Raw genomic sequence first — 6,851 nt, 5'->3', positions numbered from 1 at the left:
TATATATATATATATATATATATATATATATATAAGACAAAACTTCATAAATGGTCCCTGTGTTAGTGAAATGACGGAAATGCTCTTCAGTTGACGGACAAAACTTGACGGAGTGAGCAATAAGGACCTTTTGTTAAAAGTTTTGAAACCACGGTAACCACCTGGGTGGTTTTTTAAACTTAGGGACTATATCTCAGATTTTTGAAAAGCATATGGACCATTTATGAATTTTTTCCTTAAAGAAATGTTAAATAAGCTTATTTTCCTGTTGACTAATTTGATTTTAGTTAGTAGGCTGGGTGAAGTGGATTGTGGCAAGATTGGCATGTCTGAGCTGGTTTTACCACATTCAAACCTTCTTCATTCAACTTTCCAAACATTTTTATTTTCCATCTTCTTCAAAACTTCATCTCCAAAATATGGCTCGTGTTTGGTCCACGGATGAAGAGATCATATTAGCTTGTTCATGGATTGATGTAGTCGAAGAGTCAATCAACTTCAACATCACTTTGTCTACTTTCTGGATGAGAGTTAGCGAAAGATACAACCACGAAGTCGGTCAACAACGAAGTAAAGATCAACTTTTCTCCAAATGGAGAAATACAAATGTTCTTGCAGTGCAGTTTCACAATGTGTTTCTTAGGATTAGGCGTGAAGTAGTGAATGGTGAAACTAAATGAATTTTGTTGGTTAATGCTCTTGAAGCTTTTTATGAAGAAACTAACAAACTTTTTTGGTTTGTTGAGTTTTGGCAAGTTGTGAGGCGGTCCGACAAATGACGTCAACAATGCGAATGAACTAGTGGTGTGTTTTAATTTCTCTTGTCTTGTGTTTTAATTTCTAGGCTCCGTAATTTAAATTTGTAGGTTTTGTAATTTTAAATTCTATGTTGTATTTTTTTGTTGTAATTTCCTTTCTAGTTTAATGAAATTTTAGTTTTTATAAAAATAATTTGTTTAAAATGTTTATTTTTTATATTAATTAGTTTTAGAATAAAAAATTAGAATGGAAAGCGTGACATCCCACGCCCTCTAAATGACAAGATTTTAAAGTGGTGTGACAAATCCTACATGTCGCATATGTGGACTATGTCAAGTGCGGCACCACTCCCTCTAGCCATGTAACACCCCGCTTTCACTCTTTAGTAGGATTTAATATAAACCGTTGGTTTATAAAATTTAAAGTGAAAATATATTACTTTTTAGCCAAAGTAATCATCATAAACATGTAGAAAACATCAATACGAATTTCGTAGATAGATAGAACGCTTAAATCCGACTTTGTATAAAGAAGTTATGATTGTTCGAAGTTTTGTGTTCAGCCCTATACGGCACAACGTGTCGTAAAAAGTAAATCTGAGATATGTTGCTTATTAGCTTAAGTAATCTAAACGAAAGTCATATTAGTCGTAAAAGAGAGAGAGTGCATATAAAGAACGTCTAAAATTGACTTCGTATGAGGAAGTTATGATTTTCGAAGTTTCAGTACAGCAGTGCGCGACACTGAAACCGAAATTAAAATTGGTCGATTGTTAGCCAAAACTATCTAAACAAGAGCGAAAGATCTCTTGAATAGTATTCTTTAGATATAATGTAACATCCCGATGTTTAGGTACTTCTAAATTCATCCCTATAATTCTAGTTCATATCATTTTGGTCCCTAAGTCCAAGAAGTTATGCTTTGAAGCCCTAGAGGCGATTTCGTAATTATGGCAGGAAGAGTACGCCATGCGTACATGTGTGTAAGTTGAGCGTACTAGGGCGCCCCCTAGTACGTTGGGCGTACACTTATGTACGTGGGGCGTACTAGCTTCAGGAGGAAACCCTAATTTTTAAGGTTTGGGTGGTATTTAAGCAACATTATGTCTCATTTCTCCTCACCTTTTTAGCCTCCACATCCTTTGAGACGTTTTTTGCAAACCCTAGCCCTCTTAGTGTGTGTTTTAAGCTCAAGAGAGGGTTCTTGGTGTGTTGAAGGAGGAAGAAATTGCATTAAGGAGCCTTGAAGTGGAAGCAAGCTTGTGGATTTGGGATCTTTGCCTTCTTAAGAAGCTCCAGAAGGTATAAAGTCTATACCTTGATATCTTGGTTGTTAGATCCCATTTTTGGGTGTTTTATGTTGCTTTTCTTGTCCCAAAGGTCCCATCTTGTGCATGGTTTGCTCTTGACGTCTTGATCTGTCCTTTCAGATCCTAGGAAGGGTCCTTAGCCATAAAAGTGAAGTCCCTTTAGTTAGTTTTGCTCCATGCATCCTGTATAAGGTCTTAATGGATTAAGACCTTGTGTTAAGCTCTTATTAGGCGTGTAAAGTCATAAAGTTGGAAACTTTATGACTCTAGGGTATGTTTTGGTCATGGATTTGAAATATGGGCTTAAGTGCTTAAACCATTAAGCACCAAATGGAGTTTGGAGGCTGTGAGGGTACGCCCCGCGTACTCGGTCAACCACCCCGATGGTGGTCTTATGCGAGGCTTCGCGTACGCTAAGCGTACCTTCGGAGTTCGTGTACTCGCACTGGGTCAGCTCGGTTGGGTTGACTCTGTTGGGTTGACTCAGTTGACTTAGTGGGTTTGATCAGTTGACTTTGACCACGTTTGACCTTGAGGACATTTTGGGATTTTGATGGAATTGGTCATTTGATGGAAATAGGTATCGATTAGAGAGATGGGATTCGGAGTCGGGCCTCATCAGTTATGTTCAGTTTGCGAGGTGAGTTTTCCTCACTGTACTTGCGGGTCGAAGGCACCAATGCTGACCCATTGGATTGATATCTTGTTATGCATGCTATTGTTCTGTAGTGATCTGTTAGATCGGTATCCTGGTATATAGGATGATGCTATGCTTAGTGATCTGTAGATCTGTTTAACTGGTTGTAGACTGTTATATAATTATATGTTATATATGTACATGTTTGGTTGGTGGCTGAGGCTTAACTGCTTTGTGCGTAAGCCAACAGGCCGAGGCATACCAACCCGATGGTTGAATGGGCTTGAGGGTATTCCATCCCGAGGATGATTGGACCCATAGTATGTTGGAATTTCAACCCGATGGTTGAGGGCCTGTGGTATTCCAACCTGATGGTTGATTGGACTCATAGTATGTCGGTATTTCAACCCGATGGTTGAGTGGCTTGGAGTATTCCAACCCGATGGTTGATTGGACATGTTGTTATTGTATATTTGTTATTTACCTGTGTGTTGGTACTTTGGGGGAACTCACTAAGCTTTGGGCTTACAGTTTTGGGTTATGTTTCAGGTACCTCAGATGATAGCGGGAAGGCGAAGGCGTGATCGTGCACCTACTCGTGTTTTGATTTATGATTTTGGGAAAACTCTAATTTAAACATGTTTTGAAAACTAAATTGTAAACAATGTTGATTTGTGGATTGGTTTTTTAAAAGTTTAAAATTTTTCATGAATTTTATGGATGTTACAAGTTGGTATCAGAGCCTTGGTTTGAGTGAATTGGAGGAACACTCGTGTGAATCCAGTCTCAAACTAAGGAAAAAGATTTTAAAAACAATTTTCAAATGGTTTTCAAAATAATCAAGGAGGATGCAATGTGTACAATCAGTCGGAGCCAGTAAGTAGACCCCAAATTACCACATAGCTAATTGAGATTATGTTATGATATGTGATATTGCCACATTTATACATGTTTTAGGCAATATTTAAGTACATTTTAATTAATATTCATTTGCATGGAATAATGATACTTATAAGGTTAAATCGTATTTTGCAGCCAAATAGAAGACATTTTGAAGAAAAAGGACTAAAAGCGTTAAGGAATGGAATTTTGGAGGTTAAAGGCTTGAATGATAAAAAAATTCAGAAAAATCCGTACTCACGAGGTGAGTATTAAAAGATTCACGGCGTGAGTTAGGCCTTCTAGAAGATAAACATCGCGGATCAGGAATTCGTGTTGATTACAGATATCTACTGGATTCACGAGGTGAGCCTTCAAAGTTCAAGACGTGAATCAGGCAAAATCCAAAACTATATATATATATATCCTTGATCCCTACGACTTTAAGAGAGGTTGGCTGACTTGGAAAGGTTTCAGAAGTCGAAAATCACAGAAAAAGAAGGCCTGGGAATTGTTCTTAACACCAAGGAGGAAGAAGAAGTCATAATTCGATATTTTAGTTTGGTACTTTTAATATGTTTTTTACTATGGATTGTTTGTGTTTATTTGTTAGAATGTCCAGCAAAATCTAGTTGCTTCTGTTAGCTAGATGAAGCTGGAACTCATGGTTTTAATATATTAGTTTAGACTTTACTTGTTGGTTATGACTTGTGTTTGATTGATTACACCTAGCATGCTTGATTTGATATTAGATTGCTTTAATGTCTTATTTTGTGTAGTTAATGACCATTAATCTGCATGAATTTGAATACCTAGTAATTTAGCGAACATTAGCTTATTAGAGCTAAGATCGAACCAATCTTAGTTAAGGAATTGAATTATTAAATTAGGCTATGCTAGAGAACTCATATTATGACCATAATTTGTGTTTAACAATCCAATCTTACATAGCTCCAATACCGTTTAATAATTGATTTTGTGTTGAATTATGTGTGACCATACATAGATCTACATGAATTAATTAACATTAGTAAATTTAGACCTGAATTGCTAATAATATTCTAATTGGTAACCAATAGGAATTGCCATAAATAATTTATAAACCATTGAGGGAAAGTGGATTCGAACTAACGGAAGTGATTTGTTAATTGATTGAATTGAGTTAAGAATTAAGTTCATCTAAACTTGCAAAATTAGATAAAAACCAATACTTTGCTAGAAATTTAGGTTAACTTAGTAGTAGGTAAATTAATTAGTTAAAACCATTCCGTGTGATTGACACCTGACTTACCCACACTATTCTATAATTTGACTAGGTACACTGCCTATGTGCAATTTAGTTAGTTAAGTTAGTTAGGTTAATAATTTAAAATTAGGTGTAGCTATTTGCACGCATCAAGTTTTTGGCGCCGTTGCCGGGGAACGGCTTATTTGATTGTTGATTTATTTGCTTTAGGTTAATCGATCCTTTTTGTGGGGTAAAACCTGAAAAAAGTTAATTTTTCAGCTTAGATTTTTGTTTCAGTACTAGACTCACGACGTGAGCCTTAAGCTCACGACGTGAGTTCAGTAGTTTTTCGTTTTCCTTAGTTTTTCCGCTTTTGTTCAGTTTTACGTTTTTATTTTTATTTTTCTTTGCAGTAGTTCATGACCAGAGGTTCCAACACACCTTTTGTGCCACCACTTGAAGATCCAGAGTCGGCCATTCACAAGAAGACAGATAAGAACGCAGGAGTGAACCAAACACCAAAGAAGTCGCCTTTCAAAGATCTAAAGTCAGTTTTTGGGAAGAAGAAAAGGAAGAACACGGGAGAGTCAAGTACATCTTCAAAGGATAAAAGCAAGGTTGAGAGCTTTGATCAAATACCTAGTCCGCAAGGATCCGAATACGAAACTAAAATAGAATTCGATTTAGGAAAAAGTGAACCCGAAGACGAGCCAGAAAACGAGATGGCCAACATTGCGGATATGTTCATGGGAGCTTACAATAAGCGAATTAGAGACAATGCTGGTCCTGGCCTAGTACAACCTGCAATTCCTGCAACTGCCACATTCGAGCTGAAAGGACACATCCTTACTGCACTTAAGGATGTACCATGTTCTGGAAAGGATCATGAGGATGCTTACAAACATTTAGATGAAGTAAATGACATAGCATACTATTTCAATGTCCCAAATGTTCCTAGAGAGATAGTCTTGCTAAGGATGCTACCAGTCACTTTTAAAGGAGCTGCAAAAGACTGGTTGAAAGCACTTCCACCTAGTGCAATCACTACCTGGCCCCAAATGCACGAGCAATTTTTAGAACAATTCTGCCCACCATCGAAGATATCTAAACTCAAGAAGGCAATAGCCAACTTTGAGCAAAATCCGGGTGAGTCACTTTATGAGGCATGGGAGCGCTACAAAGGGTTACTAAGAAATTGTCCTCAAAATGACCTCAACATACAACAAGTATCTATATTCTATGACGGGGTTAATGTCATGACTAGGTAACTCCTTGATTCTCAAGGACCACTTACAAAGAAAAATCTGGGTGAAGTCAAGGAGTTAATTGAAGAGTTCGCAAAGCATTCTCGTGAGTACCACAATCCAAGGAATAAAGGTATTAAGGGCATTGGGGGAGGAAATTCTAAAGAAATGCCTGTTGTACTAGCCATGCTTGATACTATGGATAGGAGAATGACAAAGATGGACCAGTCAATACATGCTATTAGAGTTGGATGTGAAAGGTGCAATGGTCCACACTTGACTAAAGACTGCCACTTGGATGATAATGGGAACAGAAGAGCTCAAGTTTGCTACTCTAGTGTGGATATATATGATGAGGACTGGAGAAAACCAAAGAAGGAGTGGTTTCCATATGATGAATACAAGAAGCAAAAGGAAGAAAAATATAGGCAGACATGCCGAGGCTTCTACCAAAAAGAATAACCACCAGCTGAGAAGAAGGTTGACTTGGAGAACATGCTGGTTCGTTATATGGAAGCTTCTGAGAAAAGGCATGATGATGCTGATGCAACACTAAAAGATCAAATGAAAATGATGAAAGATCAGCAAGCTATGATGATTGTGTTGGATTAATGTCTAAGTCCATAACTATAATTGGTAAGACTTGACCCGACCCGGCATGGTCCATTTGGGTTGCATGGCATCATGCATTTGGATAGACTATAATGAGAGAAATAACACTTAAGGTTGGTTAATATATTATAAGTTCTAATATATTAATAAGGTTATTTAATTAGTATTGATCAAGAATTAATT

General features: G+C 37.1%; 1 non-coding gene across 1 annotated transcript; it reads right to left on the bottom strand.

Annotated features, from left to right (window-relative positions):
* Nucleotides 1-5,918: 5,918 nt before the first annotated feature.
* On the bottom strand, nt 5,919-6,025 carry LOC145151619 (small nucleolar RNA R71). Its single transcript, XR_013732184.1, has one exon. It is a non-coding gene; the product is annotated as a small nucleolar RNA R71 (small nucleolar RNA).
* Between the last annotated feature and the right edge of the window lie 826 nt (nt 6,026-6,851).

This window comes from Lactuca virosa, chromosome 1, assembly GCF_052849685.1.
Source record: "Lactuca virosa cultivar CGN04683 chromosome 1, Lactuca_virosa_CGN04683_v6, whole genome shotgun sequence".
Classification (NCBI taxonomy): Eukaryota; Viridiplantae; Streptophyta; class Magnoliopsida; order Asterales; family Asteraceae; genus Lactuca; species Lactuca virosa.
The sequence above is the reverse complement of the archived record's forward strand: the minus strand, read 5'-3'. Positions and strand labels throughout refer to the sequence as shown.